General features: G+C 35.7%; 1 protein-coding gene and 1 long non-coding RNA gene across 2 annotated transcripts in view; one reads left to right on the top strand and one right to left on the bottom strand.

Annotated features, from left to right (window-relative positions):
• KLHL1 (kelch like family member 1) overlaps positions 1 to 22162 on the bottom strand; it is a 362820-nt gene that overhangs the window by 329639 nt on the left and 11019 nt on the right. The window lies entirely within an intron of this gene.
• Positions 1 to 22162, top strand: part of LOC144287919 (uncharacterized) — a 133017-nt gene that overhangs the window by 105793 nt on the left and 5062 nt on the right. The window contains exon 2 of the long non-coding RNA XR_013355742.1: positions 21396 to 21569. This is a non-coding gene — a long non-coding RNA (uncharacterized LOC144287919). The remainder of the gene's footprint in view (positions 1 to 21395; positions 21570 to 22162) is intronic.

Here is a 22162-nt window from a genome sequence, read left to right as displayed (position 1 = left end):
AAGAAAGGCCGAAAATTTGTTATAGGGTAGTGTTGGTGAAAGAACAGACATGTAAATCAATGAAACATAACAGAGAATGCAGAAATAGAACCACACTATTATAGTCAACTGATCTTTTACAAAGGAGCAAAAGCAATCTAATGAAGAAAGGATAATTTTTCAAAAAGTGGTATTGGAACAACTGGACAGTCACATGCCAAAACAAAATGTGTCTAGATATTGACTTTACACTTTTACAAAAAGTAACCAGAATAGATCAAACATCTGAAGGAAAATGTAAAACTAAACCTCTAGAAGAAAATCTATGTGACTTTGGAATTGGCAATGCATTTTTAGACGCAACAGTAAAAGCCTGATCCATGAAAGAAAAAAATTGACAAGTTGGAGTTCATTTAAATTAAACACTTCTGCTCTGCAAAAGATTTTCTTAAGAGAATTAAAAGACAAACCACATACTGGGAGAAAATGTTTGTAAAATACATATCTAATAAAACAGCTATATCCAAAATATATATGACCTCTCAAAACTCAACAATAGGAAAGAAACGATTAAAAAGTAGGAAAAAGAATTAAACAGACACCACATGCACACACACACACACATACAGGGAGAGAGAGAGAGAGAGAGAGAGAGAGAGAGAGAGAGAGAGGGAGAGAAATACAGATCCAAATAAGCACAGAAAAAGTTATTCAATACCATATATCATTAGGGAACTGCACATTCAAATAACAATGATATGCCACTAAACAGCTAATGAGAATTGCTAAAATCCAAAATATTGACAACACTGAATACTGGTGAAGACATGAAGCAATGGGTATTATCATTCATTGTTCACAGGAGGGTGAAATGGTAAGCCATTTTGGAAGACAATTCAGCAGTTTCTTAAAAAGCTAAATACATTCTTACTATATGACAGAGCAATTGTGCTCCTAGATATTTACTCAAATGTACTGAAAACTTACGTATACTCAAATGCCTGTGAATGGATAAGCAAACAGTGGTACATAGACTCATAAAATGAGCTACTAAGACACAAAAAGACATGGAAAAACCTTAAATGTATACTAGTTAGTGAACAATACCAATCTGAACATGCTTCATATAGTATGATTCCAGCTACATGACATTCTAGAAAAGGTAAAACTGTTCAGACTGGGAAAAAAAAGTCAATTGCAGGGCTTGGTAAGGAGAATGAATATGTGAACACAGGAGAGTTTTTAGGGCAACTATTTTGTATGATACAAGAATGGTTGGGGACATGACTTTATGCATTTGGTAAAATCCACAGAACCACACAGCACAAAGAATGTACCCTAATGTAAACTATGGACTTCAGGTAAAAATAATGTATCAGTATTGGCTCATCAGTTGTACCAAATGAACCACACTGATGCAAGATGTTAATATATGGTGAAACTTGGCGGGGTGGGGGATGAGCAGAGGCAGCAAAAATTTTATGGGACCTCTATTTTCTGCTTAGTTTTCCTGTAAACTTAAACTGCTCCAAAATATATTCTATTAATTAAAAATTGATATTGAGCTATAAATATTAGGACTTTATAAGCACAAAAAGTAATGCATATTGTACTGTATAAGCACAAAAAGTTAAAAAGAAAAATAATGTCTCATCCAATGAGATAGAAAACATGCAAAACCTCTGCATATGCTCTGTGCCCTTTCTGTGATATTTACTGTGTTAGGTTTTGTTTTTTTTTTTTTTTTTTTCAAAGACTTCTCATTAAATAAAAGGTCAAGTAGAATTCAGTCCATATTTATTATTCTTTTTAAAATCCTGTACTGGAAAAGATCCTATTAACCTCTTCTTTACAGGTGCCCTTCCAGAGGGCATTCTTTACCTAGCAGAGTCTCTGCATCTGTTCTACCTAAGTCAAAGCCGAGAATGGGAGGATTTACAGAGCTGGCATGGCTCAGTTCTCTATGTGTGCTTGGCATGCTCTAATGAAGGGAATTAACTCAATCTGGGCAAGAGAAAAAAATATTACAGAATATTCTTAGACCACTTAAGCATCAGCCAACAATCTTCTTACTGCAATATCCACAATGAGGAAAGTAGATTCAATTTCATCTGCTTATATTTAAAATGTCATATTAAATAGGCTCCTCATTCACACACACGCAAAAAGTATTTGGAATTAGCCAATTAATGATGTTCAAAGAGTTATTTAAATACCCCATTAGGTTTTTAATGACACATTTAATCATAGAAAACTTTCATTTGTGTAACCTCCAAATTTTTCTTCCAATTATTCATAAAAATGCAACAGAAAACAACAACAATAAAATTACAAACTCAGTTATTTGAAGGCCAGGGAGCTTAGTAAAGGATATTGGCTTTGCAGTCAGACAAACAGTTTTCTAGAACTTGGAAAACCACTAATGAGATCTGGGACCTTGGAAAGGTCAATTAACATTTGAGAGTCTTAGTCTCCTTGTTTTTTCTTCTATAAAATAAGAATGTGATTCCAGTTAATGGAGATCACTGCCTGCTTGACTGTTCTTTGAATATCACCACTACATTCAGGGCACTGGTATAAACATATTTATTATTATTATTATTATTATTATTATTATTATATTACCATTATAAATACATTTATAACTGGAATTCTTTCACCAAAAATAAAAATATATAAGCATACAAAGGAATTTAATATACTTGATTAAATATGTATCAAAAACATGAAATGAGAGTACTTATGTTGCAATGAATCAACTTAAACAACCAACTCTCTTAAATGATCTATCTCAAAATACACATATTGGTTTTCTCATTAGTTCAAATTATAAGTTCTTCCATTTGACAAGGTGTACAATTTGATGGCCAGTAGAAGAATGGAACAGTTTTAAGATATTCAACCCAAGTAATTAAAGACAGAATGCTCCAGAGTATTTAACAGAAATACAAGCTAGACAATTATGAACCATGTCATACATACTACAGTTTACATAGATCCTATAAGACTCGCTGGAATGCAGACCCAGATCAAGACAGAGTCAACATTTTCAGTAAATATCTTCCATATCAGTTTTATCCAGACCAGGTTGACCCTAACAATCACATGTAAGCTTTTTAACAATTCCTATTCCCAGAGCCCATACCACATATACAGGATCCAAATCTGCAAGGGTGGGGCTTATCAATGGTTATGGAGACTCCCAAGTAATTCCCCTTGTACAGTGAAGTTTATAGTGTGTGGCACATATGCAGGGTAGGTAACTAGTAATGTATGAAGATGCATGATTTTCTAACTCTGTCCATGATGTCTATGTAATCTGTGCTATTCACTTTCTGTTTCATCATGTCTACAAAATTATTTCCCTTTGTTAATGTCCCATCTAATCCAAAACAGGGACATCTTTTATTTTAGTTTCATCAGCATAAAAACAGAATAATACATTTTAAGACTATTCACATACTTTATAGTCTCAACATTTTCAAAGATGGAATAATGGGAATAACAAGCATTTATATAATTGTTATAATGTGCTGGGTGTTGTTTTAAGTGGTAGAGGAATATTAACTCTACAATAATCCAACAAAGTAGGTAATATTATCCTCATTTTACAAATAAGGAAAAGAGGCTTAGAGAGGCTGTCATTTGACCATGCTCACACCTTTAGGTAAGTGCTAGATCTGGGATTTGAAATCAGGATACTAAGCTCTCTTAATCTATGCCCTATGAAGTTAATTTAATCTACTGTTTTCTAAAAAATTTTATTTATTTATTTATTTATTTATTTATTTATTTATTGGAAGAGAGAGCATGCGTGGGGGAGGGGCAGAGGAAGAGGGAGAGAGAATCTTAAGCAGTTTCCATGCCCAGAGTGGAGCCCCACACAGGGCTCAATCTCATGACCTGAGATCATGACCTACCTGAGTTGAAACCAAAAGTCTGATGTTTAATTGACTGAACCACCCAGGTGCCCCAATTTATTTTACTCTTTCAGAATGTTTTTAGAATAGCTCCATAGCAGATCTCCAGTGAGGGTTTATACAAGGACATGACTGTGTATCCCCTAGTTATTGAATAATCTCTTGCTCAATAGGTGAAAGAAGAGATTCGTAGACAGTACCAAGATGTATCTTCTGTGGCAGTTACTGCCACTAATAAGGCATGGTGTTCATTAGTCAGCATGCTGCCTTGTGTAAGAATTTGGCAGGGTCTGAAAGGATGCTTGTTGGCATGGATCTCACACTGCCTTTGTGTGTCTGCTGGTCTGAGTGCTGTTCTGATTGGACCAGGGAATGAATCTGAGGCGTGTGCCAATGTGTCTTGGCTCTTATTTCAGACACCTGTCAACATTTGGCAAGGGCTCAGAGGGTGCAGCCGTTAAGTGACCACAGGATCATTTATACTTCCCGAAAGGAAATCATAAATGTAGAAAGAAGTATGATAATTGGAGGAAAAAGCTTTAAAATTAAATCATTTACGATATATTTTTAAAACAAAGTCATTCTGTATCTACCAGGTAAAGCTAGAGGTTAATATTGCCTCTTCCCTTTGCTATATCTCCTCTCCTTACTAGAACATCTGCTCATATTAGTTTTATAAATGTGCTGACAGACTGATATATTGGCTATCCACAATCATGTTACTATTTAGTTTTCTAATGTTCAATCATCTTATTTATTTTTGTTATGTACACATACATATTGATGCATTTTAATTCAAATGCATGGATAGAGTCCTGTGAAAATCATATGTGCTCTTTATGTTTTACAATGATCTTATTTTCCAGCTTGGTTTTCTCTTTTCTTTCTGCTCAGTAGTACCTTATGGACCTCCCTCTAATCAATCAGTACATTATAATGTTTATTCAATATTTTAATGCCTGCGTCCTATTCATGCTGTGGTTGTGTCATTTATACTTTTGATTGTCTTTCACATTTTTTACCAAACTGCTATTATACCAGTGCAACAAAAATATTTTGAGAGTTAGCTTAAAACTGGTAAATTTTTTTAAATTTTTATTTAAATTCTAGTTAGTTAACATAGAGTATATTGAAAACTGTGTTTCTAACTAGGGGTGACATAGTCCCCCAAAGGACAGTGAGCAATGTCCAGAGATATTTTTAGGCTGTCACACTGGGGAGGGTCAGGGAAGTTCAGAATATTCCACAATGCATAGGACAGATTCTACCACAATGATCTCACCAGATTGTCATTTGAGTCAAGGTTGAGAAACTCTCAGTTAAAGAATAACTGTAATGATAATATATTTTTTAAAGATTTATTTTTTAGAGAGAGATGGCATGAGTAGGGGTGCAGCAGAGGGAGCAAGAGAATCCTTAAGCAGACTCCCTGCTGAGCATGGAGCTGGAATTGGATTTAGAGTTTAATCGCAGGGCCTTGAGATCATGACCTGAGCCAAAATCAAGAGTTGAATGCTGGGACAGCCCCAGTGGCTTAGCGGTTTAGTGCCGCCATGGGCCTGGTGTGTGATCCTGGGGACCCGGGATGGAGTTCCATGTCATGCTCCCTGCATGGAGCCTGCTTCTCCCTCTGCCTGTGTCTCTGCCTCTCTCTCTGTGGGTCTCTCATGAATAAATAAAATCTTAAAAAAAAAAAAAAGAGTTGAATGCTTAATGGACTGAGCCATCCAGGAGTCCCCTTAACTGCTAATATTTATAGCTGTCTTCAGAATGTTCCCCTAATGTAACATTTAAAAATTCTGACAAAAACATTAGAGTACCTTTTGTTACCTGTTTTATTTTTTTAAAAATATTTTATCTATTTATTCATGAGAGACACAGAGAGAGAGGCAGAGACATAGGCAGAGGGAGAAGCAGGCTCCATGCAGGAAACCCGATGCAGGACTTGATCCTGGGACTCCAGAATCATGCCCTGAGTTAAAGGCAGAGACTCAACTGCTGAGCTACCCAGGCATCCCTGTTACCTGTTTTAAAATTCCAACCTCAATCTGCATGTCAGTTCTTTAAGTTTTTTGCCAGGTTGATGTTGTGAATGAGATTTCTTGTTTTCATCAATTATTACCAAGTTTGAGCAAAACTCTTATATTTGATCAGCATTTTAATTTGCCCATTATCATATGCACATATATTACATGCTCATTTTTCTACAGTTATCAGCATCTAAAATGACTTTTACAGATGATTGTTTTAAGTTGTCTTTTAGTTGGACAGTTATGGCCATTAAAAGTTTTACATTTCATTTACTTAAATATTCTATCTTCTTACTTTTGAATTTTGTGCCTTAATATTCTATCACCCACTTGTAATTTTGTTTCTTTTGACAATTATATATAGCAGTGTAACTCATACCCCAGTATAAAATATAGAATATTTTTATTACCCAAAAATAGTTCCTTGACGAATGATTTTTCCCACTCCTGTGGCTTATATATTCTTTTTCTAAGTGACTTGATTAGCAGACATTTTAGCTTTTAATTAATTTCAATTTATCACTTTTCTTCTCTCGTGTTCAATGCTTTTTGATTCCTGTCTAAAGTATATGTGCGTGCATTTATGTTAAAAGAATATTTCATACACATTCTTCTAGAAGATTTATGGTTCTAGCTTTTGCATATAGGTCTGTGATCCATGTAAAGTTAAATTTTGTGTGGCAAATATAGAAGTTGAGGGTAGAAGTTGAGGTTTGGTTTGCCCAGTACAAATTTTTGGTTATTCTAAGCATATTTTGTTTAAAACAACAAAACAAACAAAGAAACAATAAAACAACTCCTTTCTTTCCTCATTGAATTAACTCAGAAATTGTATTGGCTATTGATCAAACATAAATGTGTGGCAGTCTATGTCTTGATTCTCTATTCTATGATCTCTCTTTTGTACACCATACTGTCTTGATTTACCCTAGTTTTACAATAAGTCTTGAAATCAGGAAGTGTAGGTCCTGAAACTCTTCTTTTTCAAAATTATTGTGGTTATTCTATATCTTTTGCACTTCTGTACAGATTTTAAAATCAGCTTCTCAATTTTGTCAGCAAAAGTATCTGGGGTTTGGATTCCAATTGCATTAAATCTACAGATAAATTTTAGTAGAATGGACGTACTAACAATAGTAAATCTTCCAATCTATAAGAAGGGTATGTCTCTTGATTTCTTTAGATTTTATTGAACTTCTCTCAAAAATATTCTGTATGTTTCATTGCAGATAACTTGCATATCTTTCATTAGATGTATTCCTAGGTGCTTGATGATTTTTATATCATTGTAAATTGTATTGTTTCTAAATTTCAGTTTCAGACTGCTACTAGTATATAGAAATACAACTGCATTTAAACTAATTTTGTTCAACCATGATTTGTTCAACTGATAAATTCAACAACTTTGAAAGATCATTGTCTCCTTTAATATTTTTCTTAAGGATGTTGTATGTCTATGTTCTTTTAATTCAATCCAGGGACTCCCTTTTCCAGAAATATTGCAAAGTACATATCATAAAAAGATTAGTTATGTAAACATCCTAAAAAATATACCTAGTATCTTATAAAATTCACATCAGAGCCAACAAAAAAGTGAAGGAGGTTTAAGAGGTTTAGAATAACCGATTTGTTCCTGTTTTTCCAGGGATGTCTCAGATTTAAAATGGAAAATCCCATATTACGGGGAATGCTTCAGTTCTGGGTAATTGGCACAGTTGGTGTACTCATTTTCTATTGCTATATAACACATCACCACAAATTTACAGCTTAAAACCATATGTATTTATTACCTCCTGATTTTGTTAGGTCAAGATGGAGGACTTATGAGGCTGCAGTCAAAGTGTTATTTGGTCTGCTTTTTCATGTGGAGGCTCAACTGGAGAAGAATCTGCCTCCAGGCTTATTCTGCTGATTGACCAAATTCAGTTCCTTGCTGTTTAGTTCTTTCAGCAGATCCATGCCATGTGGATCTCTCCGTAGGTTCCCTCACAACATGACATAAGATTTCCTCTAAGCCCGCAAGGAAAGGGAATCCATACTGTATTGTTGCAGAGTATAGTCATATCTATATCTTTCTCTGTCTATATCTATATTTGTTTCTATCTCTATGTTCTATATCTATATTTGTACCTGTCTTCATCTATACCTATCTATATCTATCATCCCATTTCCTCTGCAATATAATGTAACTGAACCATGGGAGTTAAATATCATGATTTTTGCCATATTCTGTTAGAAGCAAGTTACATGCCCCATTCACATTTAAGCAAAGAGATTATACAGGATATGGACATGATGACCATTTCCTATATCTGTGACAATCTACCCTCTAACCCTAATGATACATATTCCTCCCACACACAAAGTACACTTACTCTTCTCCCAAGAGTCTCATCCTGTTATAATGTCAACTCAAAGGCTCCAAATCCTATTGTTTAAATCAAGTCCATGTGCAGATTAGACCCCCTGTGTGTCATTCATTAAGTACAGATAGTACTGCAGTATTCTTCATTTGTGGACCTGTGATTGTAGAGACAAATTATCTACCCTAAATAGTCCCTATATATGACAATGGAACAAGCATAGGAAAATAGCTATACATATTCCTGCTCAAAAAGGGAGGAAATGGGAAGTACAGAAGAGTCACTGCTCCATGGCAGTGCTGTAATCCATCTCCTGAAACCTAGCTCGCTGCTGCTAATACATTGTTTTGTCTTGAACTTTTTGACCAGAACGGCTTATTGACATCTTAGCTATGCTCATATTCTTATGCTAATTATGAATGCTCTCCTTGACTATGTGGCGGATAGTGGTTTTGTTACTGAGGTCCACAAGAGTGCATACATCCTCTACCACAATACCTCCAAAGACCAAATAAAGTGGAGTAGTACTGAAGCCTTGGATCATTCAAATAACCAGAGATTCTTACCTTCAGATAGATAAAGGAATATGGGGGGAAAATCTAAGTATTTCTAGACACTATTATCAAAAAATATTCTTTAAAGAGCAGCAATATCTTTTTTTTTTCAACTTTTTCTCTTGGGATCCTGAAATATCCAGCCCCATTGTAAAAAAGAAAAATAATTCATAGAAATGTTTGACACAGAAAGTGTGTGGGGGGAGGTTTTACTTAATTTGTTAGATTTTTGAATAATTTTCTTTATTTTCAAATTTAACTTTGTATTTGACATCAGTTTGCTTTGACAGAGTTTTTTTATGACTCTTTTTTTTTCTCATGGCATTTTGAACCAATTATATCATACTCAAACAGCTTTCCCACAAATTGATTGATTTATCCTTGGGGGATTAAAGGGTGGAGTATGAAGTCTAAGTTATAAAACCTATGTGAAAATTAGAACTGCAGTTCATACAATGAACTGGCATATATATTTTATTAACATCATATGTATATAAGATTAGTTAATATGCTTAAATAACTAAATAAGAAGAATTAATATAATGACATTTGAGGATAATATGCATATCTTATTGCAGATTACATATTTTACTAAAATGGTAAAAGGCTATGTTTAATTTTACCAATCATGAGAACTAATTTCATTTTAAATTACCAGCAGTTCTTTCTAACATGAGAAAATTGGATTCTTTAAACAAGATATTACGTGGAAATGAGCCCTCTTATACAAAGCAGAGAGGTCATCACAGAGCATCTAGAAACTTGTCTAAGATTTATGTTAAAGAAATATAATGCAATCCTCTATAACTTTTTGATATAAGAGTATATCGACTCACTCATTGCTGACTGGATTGAATTTGGGAAAATGGGACTGCTTGGAATAAAGGCAAAAGTTCACCTGGTAAAATTATTAGACTCATGTAGAATAAAATAGAAAATTCACATTCTGACATGTCAGAAAACTGTTGGGTAGATTGTGTTTTTAAAAGTTTAGAATGAAGCTGTGAGACACAACATTTAAGTTATCCAACTAAAGTAGAAAGAGCCTAACTCCTTCTGAGTGTACTTTGACTTTTTTGGCTGCCAGTTTTCCACGGTAACTTGAATGTCTTCCTTAGCTACTTAGGTGAGTTTAGGACATCCTTTTGATCTCCATCATTCCTTCCTCTGTCATCTTCATTGGCACAGATAGCTGCCAAACTTATTTCTACCTGCCTGTCTAGTTTTCCTCGCATACTACTCCAAATATACAAAATGAACAATTATTCTTGTCTCTCAATTCACTTAAATGCTGAGCTAACCAAAAGAACTGATAGCAGGAGAAATGGGAAAGGAATTGAATAAATCTTATGTCCTCTACCTTGTCCCTACTGCGACTAAAAATAGTCTTTCCCTTCTGTCTACACCTAGACATCTTACTTTCCAAGCTACGATTTCAAGGACTCTGAAGATAGTGTTGATATATGCAACCCTAAGAATGATTAAAAGCCTAATTACTCGGGCAGCCTGGATGGCTCAGCGGTTTAGCACTGACTTCGGCCCAGGGGACAATCCTGGAGACCTGGAATTGAGTACCATGTCATGCTCCCTGCATGGAGCCTGCTTCTCCGTCTGCCTGTGTCTCTGCCTCTCTCTCTCTCTCTCTCTCTCTGTGTGTGTCTCTCATGAATAAATAAATAAATAACCTTTAAATAAAAAGCCTAATTACTTTTCCAAAAGTAAGTATTGCTTCAGTTGATCTCTTCAGTTATAATATCTAAGTGAAGTTTGGGATAGTCCTAGGACTTTGGGGCTCTTTATGAGGAACTTATTGCAATGATTTCAAAATAAAAAATTTGCAACGATTGGCAGAATTATGAAGAGGAAAGTTAAAGATATTTAAGACTGGGGAACTGGAAAGACTTGTTCTACCTATATTCTCAGGATTGTCAAGAATTGATGAAATAATTGTGAGACTCAGTGAAAAACACAAGTGCAGGAAGCCATTCAACATTATTACGAGTTTTAAGAGGGAGACAGTAGAACCTTAAAACAAATATGGGACTCTCCTAAGCATGGGGCTCTGAGGACAATGACAGTTTGCATGCCCATGAAGTTGGCTCTATCAAGAATATGGTTAGGACTTTTTGAAACATTGTACTGATTTGTAACTTTCTTTTTATGTCATTTCTCTCTCTCTTCTTTTTGTTGCCAGCAGTAATAGCCCTTAAAAATACAATACTATTTTGTGATTATTTTAAGATAGGTTTGAAAGAGGGTAATTAAAACATGGCTTGTTATCTCTTATTATAGGTTAAAAATGAGTGAAATCTTCTAATTAAAAGACAGTAGCAAGATAAGGGGGGGAAAGAATCAATGGAAGGCTTCTGGAAGAGTATGATCTAGATTCCACAGGTCACAGCAGACCAATAGCGATTCGGAGCTAGATTAGACCCTGTTTCTCATGTTGTGTAAAGTGAGTCCCTGACTCCAATGCTATGTGAGTTATTGGGTGAAAAATGTTTTTTCGTAATCCTCAAATTAGAATTTCAGCAGCATTCCTAATAAGATAATTCAATTCTAATGCAATTAACATAAATTATTGGACCTTTGAGAATTTTCCAACAGTGTCCTATGGAGAAAATTCAAAATGACCTTTCAGAACAACTCCATTTGGGGAAGTAACAAGGGTTTGTACATAACAAAATAAATCCTCCAATTGTTAGAGTTCTGAAAAGCATTTGCTGTGGTAAAAATAGACTTAAAAACAAAAAACAACAGAAGGAAACCTCAAAGCAGTGGAAAAGTTCTTTGCTCTGTATTTTAAACTTAATCCCACATTCCAGGTAGGAGAGGGATATGATTAGCAGTAGATTAATCAATATACAGTTTCTTCTGAAGGAAGTGGAATAAAGAGGAGAATCAGTTGCCAGATTATCTAGTCTGACTGAGCACAAATCTTAATGTGAACTATTAAGGCAAGAATAGCTAAATAAGAACACTCTAGTTGTAATTACTAGCTTCAGGGCAAGATGATCTTCTGAAAAATATACCTAGAGTTAGAATTGAAGCATGTTGCTTTTATAAAGACTCTGAAAAGTTGTCCTGATATGGTATTTCAGAAACTCAGAGAAACTTCCAGAGAATTAAAGACAGCCCAGTGTTTGCTTGTTGTTCGTTTTGTTTTCCGATATCTTTTTCTTTATTTATTTTCTTTATAATAGCCAATGGACCATTGTGGAAAACATTGTCAAGTTAATACGTAACACTGGTTGCAAGGTTACCTGATTTATTGTTGCATTTCTGTATTAAAATTATCTAGCAAATTACACATGGCAATAATAAAGCCTAGAAACATTCTGGTCTGATGGGAAAAAGTGACATGTGTGCAAGAATTTTCACTCTAGCTTCATTAGCTCTGGTATATAGACCATACTTCCAACTTTGCTCAACTGTTATGTGTAATGTGTCAGTCACCAAGTGCTCTCAGATACTCTGCTATAATTCACTCAACAAATCTACATGTGAGGTAGGTAAAGGCAGAGTTGGAACCTCATGTAATTCAGCAAGACACAGATCTATGATTAGCAGGTTAATGTTTTTTCCTTCTAATCATTACTCCATATATTTGCCTTGCATGATTTGAATGTGTGGTCTTTTTCAAATACAAAACTTCATTTGAATTATAGGTAGTATCTTTCAACATTATAGTTGAAAGTATATATACATTATACTTCTATATAATTTAAGTAATTGAAATTATTGTATTTTAGGAAGTAGACATTCTTAATTCTCTTTAATAGATTTGGGGGAAAATTAAGTAAATTTCAAGAATATTCAAAAAGTTGAGGAGTGACGTTATGAAAATGTTGACATAGGGTGCTCCCGACATCAGTCCCTCTCACAAGAAGACCAACTAGCAACTCTCCACAGACAAGACACCGCTGTGAATATCCTAGAACCTGGAGTTGAGGGTGTATCCTCCTCCTGGACCACAAAGATTGAGAAGGACCTCATTAATTTCACTTTAACGTCATCCCGCCTGCCCCATGGTTGCATAGCATCTCACCAAGAGGGTTACCCCAGAGTTTCTCATAGGAAAAGTGAGCTCCATGTGTACATCCAGGTCTCACTGCCCAGGGTTTATGACGGAAATCTGTGGTAGCTCAATTGCTAGGGATCAGACAAAGACAGAGAAGAGGGGTAGGACAGCCCGGGTGGCTTAGCAGTTTAGCACCACCTTCAGCCCAGGGCCTGATCCTGGAGACCCAGAATCGAGTCCCATGTCATGCTCCCTGCATGGAGCCTGCTTCTCCCTCTGCCTGTGTCTCTGCCTCTGTGTGTGTGTGTGTGTCTCTCATGAATAAATAAATAAAATCTTTAAAAAGAGAGAGAGAAGAGGGGTGGGGCTAATAGCAACCAGTGCTCAGATCTTGGCAAACTGAGTTCTTGCTTAATAGCAGCACCCAAACAGAGATCCTAACTGGTGGTTCTGCCCATCCACAGAGCTGAGCCAGTGGTTCCATCTGGCCAGGGAGGTCAGCTGGCCATTCTGACAACAGGCTATACTGTCAGTGAAGCCTACTCTGAGCCCCCACTGGACAGAGAAGCATTTTCAAAGCTCCACCTAACTACTAAACACATACGATAGCCACAGTAGGAGAACAACTTTGTAGCCCCATCCAACTGCTGAGCATGGCCTCTAGTCCCACTCCACCAGGAAGCCTAGTCATACAACCCAGACAGGCCTGGAGCCCATCCTACAGACCTGTTCTGGCAAGGAACCAAGCCAGTAGGCCTCCCTGGCTCTTGAGCATAACTTCTGGCCCTGTATAACCTGGAAGTCTGAACGGTGGCCTTGGGCAGCCTGGGAGCCCATCCTCCAGTACTGCCCAGCCTACAACCCCACCCAACAGCAGAGCCCAGCCTATGGCCCAGCCCAATTATTAAACACAGCCTATGGCCTTGTCCAAGCAGGCCTTGCACAGATAGTGTCCCCCTAGATCATGGAGCACAGCATGCAGTCCCACCCAACCAAGAGCCTGAACAAGATCTTGCTCAAACATGGAGCACAGTCTGCAGCCCCACTGCACTGCAGGATATAGTTGAGGGCACTGGTCAACCATAGAGTCCAGACAACAACCTTGTACAACAGCAGAGCATAGCCAAGGGTCTACCTAATTGTGAAGCCCAGCCTGTGGCCCTATCTAATTTTGTGGCATAGCCAGGGGTACCATCTGGTTAAGGAGTACAGCCTGAGTCCCATCAAACCAACCTGTAGTCCTGTGCAGCCACAGTCTCACTAGTAGCATTGCCCTGCTAGAGAACACAGCCTGTGGCTCCAATTGCCCATAGATAATTGCAGAGCCCAGCTAGCGGGCCCCACCTGACCACAGAGCATATTAGGAGCTCTACCCAACCAAGGAGATTACCCAGCAGCTCCACTTGAATAAGAACCCAACCAGCAGACTAACACAATCAGGGATCTCAGCCAGTGGCCATCACCCCCTCCCTACTAGAAACCTCAGAACATGGGCAGAGGCCTCACCCAACAAGGAACTTGATAGTAAGCCCTGCCTGCCTGAAGTACCTGCTGATCTATCTAATATGTCAAGCTGATCAGACTGGTCAAAGTCTTTTCTTCAAAAGTGAACCTGAAAAGTGTGGAAGTGATCAGTTACTCAAATGCAGATGCCAACGCAAGGATATAAGGATCACAAAGAAACCGGTTGAACACAACAGCATCAAAGAAAACTAATAAAGTTCCAATAACTGGTCCTAAAGAAATGGAGATCTGTGAACTGTCTGACAACAAATAATTCAGACTAATCCTCTTAAAGGAGTTCAGTAAACTACAAGAACACTAGACAACTAAATGAAATTAGGAGAACAATGCATGAGCAAAAGGAGAAATTCAGCAAAGGTAAAGAAACTTAAAAAAAAAAAAAAAAACAATCAAAGAGAGGGCAGCCTGGTCCTGCATGGAGCCTGCTTCATGTGTCTCTGCGCCTGTCTCTCTCTCTCATGAATAAATAAATAAAAAATCTTAAAAAAAAAAATCAAACTCATTTTACAAGGCCACAATTACCTTAATAGTGTTGTGAAAACTGAATGTAAAGAATAAGGAGAAAATATTTCTTAGTAATTCATTAGTATCTTAGGATATTTTGACATCCTTATTTATCTTCTATATTTTACAGTTACAACTGCTTGATCACCTCTCATCATTATTTTCAAGGGACCACGTATCTTCTATGTGAATAAATGACCAATAGATGGCAATATTACTCTTTTTGAACACCTCCAATAGGCATTTACCAATGTTTGATGCTGATTATATGCATCATTCTCAAAGTCAATATTTTATAAATTAATATTTTTTTGCAAAATTTTCTTAGCTTTTAATAAAGTTCAATGTAACATATCTAGAACATAGAAAACAATCTGATAATTTTAATTTAACAAATGTAAAAATGTGGTGTTTGACTTTACTATTCACTGCTCTTACAAGGGAATTTACACATATAAACATGCAGTGGAGATTTTTGGTTTTGATTTTTAGTATAATGTAATCATATATCACCCATTATTTTTACACACATATCTCAAATTGCGTTATGTATTGAACACTAGTCTTACCTGAGACACTCTACATTTGTTTATTCGTTTCCTACCTCTTAGATTTACAAAATATATTTCATATCATATATTTTATATCATGTGTTTTGCCTGATGAATATAAAATTATTTTTTTCATTCTTCTATTGATGAGCAAGCATGCAGCATGAGTGTTCCTTAATGTCAGTATTTTTATTTCTGAAGGGTATGTTCTCAAAATTTGTGTTCCTGAGTTACAGGACTTGTAAGTGCATTCATACCAATAGATATTGTCCCATTGCTCCCTCCATGTCCCCACACTACAGTAAATTACATTCTTATCAGGCAATGAAATATTCCTGATTATTTCTAACCCCATGTATTATAACCTCATGAATTTAAGCCATTTACTTAATAGAAATGAGTATCCTGACATAATTTCTATTTTAGATATATTTGCTAGAGAGATTAACCTCCATCATAAAGCTTCTATAATTATTTTAAGGAATCCTGCATTTGTAATTTCAAGTGTGTCCTCCTTTCTTCCAATTTTTAACTTCCAGTTTCTCTGTCTGAAGAAAGCAAGGTCCAGAACAATTGACAATTTACTTTTATACCTTCAGTCAAATTTATCTGAACATTTAAATAAAATGTAATGCTTTACATTTTGTTTATTTTTTAACATAATACTTTTTAATAAGAAAGTTCTACTTGACTTCATGATATAATTGTGGTCAATAAGAAATGATAAGATGGATGCTTCCTGAGATTGTGGCAATCACGATTCTTCTGAATATGTTACTTTGAAGTCCTTGTATAGAGGTTGATGATACTGCATTAGCTCACTTTGGTCTACTTCTCCTTGACTAACTCCTGGACCAGTGCAATTCTCCAAGCTAGTGTACAATCGGGTAAAGCTGAATGAAATACAAAGCTACTCATAAATTCTTTTTTTCTAAAGAATTCGTGTAGGAATCATTTTTATTAATATGTCAACCTCAACAGAGGAAATTATAGGCATGTGTGTCAATACTGAAAAACTATTTTGAAGTGGCGCTGACTACACATATTTTTAAGCTCCCTGAAGCTGAAGCTTTTGATATGGGCTTCTTGATTCCAATAGCCTTCCTTTGTTAGATATTTTAGAAGTATTATATTGTTTGGGGAAGTTATTTACCAGCTCAAATTAATAAATTTAAAAAGCATATTTTAGTAAGCATTTTGTGAGCTTGGTAATGATATATGATCATTTATAAATTTTGATGAAACTCACTGAAGATGTAGCTGTTTACTCTGGAAGTGATTTTCTATTTCTTGACTTTCCAAAATGCATCTTAGTCCTAGTGTTGTGTAAATGAGGTTGCTTTACGAATTATGTCAACTTTTTTACATTCTTTTTTATAAGATTTATTTATTGATTTTTAGAGAGCATGAACAGGAAGGGCAGAGGGAGAGGGAGAGTCCCAAGCTGACGGTATGATGAGTGTAGAGCTAGACAGGGTCTTGATCTCAACACCCTGAGATCATCATCTGAGCCAAAACCAAGAGTCAGTCACTTATTGACTGCACCACCCAGGCGTCCCTAACTTTTTATGTTCTGTGGTCACAGTCCTATTCAAGGCTAGCTTCATGAATGTGGACCTGCATAGTCATAAAGGGACGTAGGTTCAGAAAGGTCCTTGGTTTTATGCTTTACTGTCTTGGTCTTTAAATTCCTAGTAATTTTTAATGACAATTGATAATTTTTAAATGATTAATATTTAATAATTTTCATTTTTCTTGGGCCCCACAGATGACATGAGGGGGGACTGCCCTGGGACTGTTCATAATGACAGCACTCAACCCCACTCTCTCTTTCTTACTTGTGAAAAAAATCTCTCAAATGCTTGATGAGACATATAACTAATCATAACCCCTCTGAAAGTACTTGAAGAATCGACTCAAATCTACCAACTTTTCACCATTGGTTTATATAGAAGAATATCCAATTAATCTCATTAATGCTCCTAGCCCTTACCATCCTTGACCATTGCACAAAATACAAGCTTCACTACTCATTCTGTTCTTTCATAGTCCTTTACACATTAAGATGTGAATTTTGCCTCAGCTTATTTTTTTGAGATTTACAGTCTGAAAATTGAAGTATTCCTTTCAAAAGTGTTTTTTACATCACTTTGCTTCTCTTGCACCCCTCTCATTGGGAGGTTATTCATATTCCTCACAGCTATGGCACCTGGAGCTATAACACCTGCATTTGTGCACCTATGAAACTTTCATCCTCAAGCAACAAAGTCCTTTCTATTTTGAAGACTCAAGTGACTCATTTGTATTAAAATTTCTCAGATTTCTGTTTTTATGCCTTCTAATTACTGAAGACATTGACAACCCTCAAATTCAACTATATTCCTGAGCATATTCAATCTTCTATAGATGACTTACCAAACAATGTAACTCCTGCTGCCCGTCCCTTGAATTCCACGCCTTTAACTCAAGTCACTAACTCATTCTCATGGCCACATATTCAAATAGCTGTCATTATCCAGATCTAGTCTTCATGTGACATCTTTAGTCTCTACATATCCTTTAACTACATTTTCCTAAATTTTAGCTTCTCTATGTCATTGTTTTACCCCATAACAACTACTGCACAAGTACTAAAACAAAAATTAAAGTATTTATGTTAGCTACTTACTGGACTCCAATTATACTCTCCCCTCTAGCTTCCTCCACTGTCCACTTTGTAGCACAGCAAAGAAGTCCATCCATTTGTCAGTCCAGAACTACAGATCTTCTTATCTCCCTTACAATTAAACCTCAATTAATTGGTGGTTGAGGCATTTTATTTCCTAAATGCTTTCCTTCCTTCTGCCCCCCCCCCATTTTTTTAGTAATAGTTCCTTACTGGGACTGTTGTTTGAGCCTTTTAATGGGGCTCTGCACTTCTAGCTTCTCCCATCTTCTCTTTCGTCCATCTCATACATTGTAATAAAGAAATTTTCTAAAGTTTGAATCTCATCTGCTAGGTTCATTCATAGTCACCATACACAAAATCCAAAGTCTTTAATATGATTTAGAAAGCCCCTTGTTGTGTGACTCTGCTCTATAGCCTCAGCCAGATTACCTGACTTTTCACTCAGGCATAGCCATGTTAACTCACTTGCTCTTTTTTTTTTTTTTTTTCTAATTGACAACTGTACATGCTGATGCCTATCTGAACTTTATTAAGACCTTTTTGAAGCCTTCCTTTCCTGTACTTCTAAAAATATCTTTTAATACATATTTAGTACAGCACAAGTTAAATTTCTAAATTACTTATCTGTTAATGTTTATTACTAGTTTTTTACTCTGAAAAAAAAGGAGTTTTATGTGTCTCTTTGTATCTCAGGAAGCTGGCATATTGTCTGGAAATGAACAACTGATTTAAAAGAGTTTTCATTAAGTGAAGGAACATTTAGTGTTTTCCTTGGGGTACATCTGGCTCAGAATATACCTTGAGTGTTCAAATTAGAGCTTACTTCATATCTTAAGTAGTCCAAGTGCAGCCTAATTCATGCTGCTATAGTGGGAATCAAGCTGAATCAATTATAGGTAAGGATCCACTGTTTTCTTTTGTGGTGGCAAGACTAGAGTACGTTAGATATGATGTATTTTTTGCCACATCCCATCATATTATAATGACAAAATGAGATAAAAAGCAATTTAAGTAGCAATGGTGAGATTTTCCTACACAAAGCAGTTTACTCTAAAACTAGGGTTTTCTAATGCCAAATCCAGTTTTTTTTTTCTATTGTAACATGCAACTGTGGAGGCTGATATATTTGAAGGCAAATACTATTAACTTACAGAAACACATGCTATATAAAATTATCAATATTTATAGACCATACATATTTTAGTTGTGATATTATAAAGATATTTTTCTGGAGTTTTTTGAAGATGAATTAAAATATTTATCATACCTAGAGAAAAATTTGGTATGAAGCAAAGAGTATGAGTGAGGACACATACAAAAGAGTCTTGAACTTTAGTTAAGATTTCAAATAGATGTATCTATGTGGGGAAAGTAAAAGAAAATTTACATTCAGAGAATATTTTTAAATTGTGTCTTTCAGGGGCTCTATAACTAATACAAATTTCATTTTACAGCTGAAAATACACCTGATAAGAAATCTATTTAAAAGTCAAAGGCTGTTGTTAGGGAGAATGATTACATGTAAATATTTTATATCTACTAGGACAAGAAGGAGTGAAAAAGGAGCCCTTTTTTTCTCTATGAAAAAATAGGCCTGTGGTACTTTCAAGTCATCTGGTAAAATATAAGGAGAAGTCAGAGAAGAAGACAAGACATAGCTTCTTCCCTTTTGTGCCATTAAGGTAAAGCTCATGGGTAGTATAGCTGCTGTTATAGTACTGGCAATGGAGATGTTTCTATTGTCTCAAGATAAAGTTTCTTGTGGTCACATGGCAAGGCTTTCTGAACTTTCTTTGCAGAGACACTTATTATAAAACTGTTTAGCCTTCCCTTCTTTGTCATCTGCTGCCAAGAGGAAGACAGCAAAAGATTCAGTGTGAATATTTCATTATCAAGTTCTACAAGATGTCAGTGGATAACTGTTAGGCCATGTATCAAATTCAAGAGGTATTTGACTCCAATAAATGATTCTTTTTTAAAAAAAAATATTTATTTATTCATGAGAGACAGAGAGAGAGACAGAGACAGGCAGAGGGAGAAGAGGGCTCCATGAGAGAGCCTGATGTGGTACTCCATCTCAGGACTCTGGAATCACATCCTGAGCAGAAGGCAGATATGCCCAACTGCTGAGCCACCCGGGTGTCCCCAGTAAATGATTCAAGTCAAGTGAGATTCAAATTTCTATTAAAAGTATGAATAATCAATAAAATGAGTACGTTTGTCTGACTTATAATAGGTAACTGTTAAGGACAAAATATATCACACAGTTAAGTTTTTTGGCTTATCATAAAGTTTTTTCATTTAATCATGGTGTTTAATGATCAGTTGTTTATTCTTTTTTTTTAATAGCTTAACGTATATCATAATATGGCTATTATCAGAGTTATTTATCCATTTTATTTATCCATTCCCCATTAATCGACTTACATATTGTTATCCTGATACCACATTGTCTTTTTTTTTTTAAAGATTTTTATTTATTTAAGAAAGAATTAGAGTGAGTATGATGAGCTTGAGTGGGGGTAGGGGCCGAGGGAGACAGAGAAGCAGGTTCCCCACTGAGCCAGGAGCCCTGATGTGGGAATCAATCCCAAGACCTTGGGATCATGACCTGAGCCAACGCAGACACTTAAGAGACTGAGCCACCCAGGCACCCCTACCACATAGTCTTGATTACTGTGGGTAGCTTCATAACAAGTCTGGAAATCAGTAGTGGTAGTCCTCAACTATATATTCATTTTTTTAAAGTTATTTTGTTTATTCTAGGTCTTTTAAATTTTTCAACGGATATTAGAATCAGTCTGTCTATTTGAAAAAATGCAGAGATTTTCTTGGAGGATGTGTATAATCTATAGACAAACTAGGAAAGAATTGACATCTTATTAATAGTAATTTTTCTTACCCATGAATATAGTATATCTTTCCATTATTTAGGTCTTTAATTTCTATCAGAGTGGCTGTATTGTTTTCAGTGGATGAGTCATTCATAATTTGTGGTCATATTTATTATTAAGTATATCATAGTTTACTGATGTTACTATGAAATTTATTATTTTTATATTTTTAGTTTCCAGTTTTTCCTTGATAATATATAGAAATATAATTGATCTTTGTATACTCATTCTCTATTCTGCCACCTTAAAAAAGTCATTATCTGTTTTGCATTCCATAAAAATTCTTTCTAATAAACAATTATATCTGCAAAAAAGACCATGTTACTTCATTTTTATATAAGGTTAATTCTTGTACAAATTAAACCTATTTTATTTCTTTTTTTTAAGATTTTATTTATTTATTCATGATGGACATAGAGAGAGAGAGAGAGAGAGAGAGGCAGAGACACAGGCAGAGGGAGAAGCAGGTTCCATGCTGGGAGCCCGACGGGGAACTCAATCCCAGGACCCTGGGATTATGCCCTGAGCTGAAGGCAGACGCTCAACCACTGAGCTACCCAGGTATCCCAAAATCATTATTTCTTACTTTCCAATATAAACGCTCTTTATTTCTTTTAGTTTCTTTGTTGAACTAACTAGCATCTCCGATACTGTTTAATAAAACTGAGAGAAGGCATTCTCATTTTGCTCCAGGTCTTAGAGGAAACATATTTATTCTTTCAACATTATGATGTTACCTGTAGGTGTTCAAGATTGTCAGCAGATCAATATTCTTTGTTTTGTTTTGTTTTGTTTTGTAAAGATTTTATTTATTTATTCATGAGAGACAGAGAGAGAGAGAGGCAGAGACACAGGCAGAGAGAGAAGCAGGCTCCATGCAGGGAGCCTGATGTGGGACTCGATCCAGGTCTGCAGGATCACTTCCCGGGCTGAAGGCAGGTGCTCAACCACTGAGCCACCCAGGCATCCCTATTCTTTTTCTGAGTTATATTTCATCTAGTATGAATATATTCATTTCAGCTTTCTTTTGATTAATCTTAGTATGCTATATCTTTTCTATACTTTTCCTTTTCACCAACACAAGTGTTTATTTTTAAAGTGTACTTCTTGCAAGCAAAATATACTTAGATCTGACTTTTTATACAGACTGATAA

This window comes from Canis aureus, chromosome 17 (genome assembly GCF_053574225.1).
Source record: "Canis aureus isolate CA01 chromosome 17, VMU_Caureus_v.1.0, whole genome shotgun sequence".
NCBI classification, from domain to species: domain Eukaryota; kingdom Metazoa; phylum Chordata; class Mammalia; order Carnivora; family Canidae; genus Canis; species Canis aureus.
This window is presented reverse-complemented; position numbering and strand designations above follow the sequence as displayed.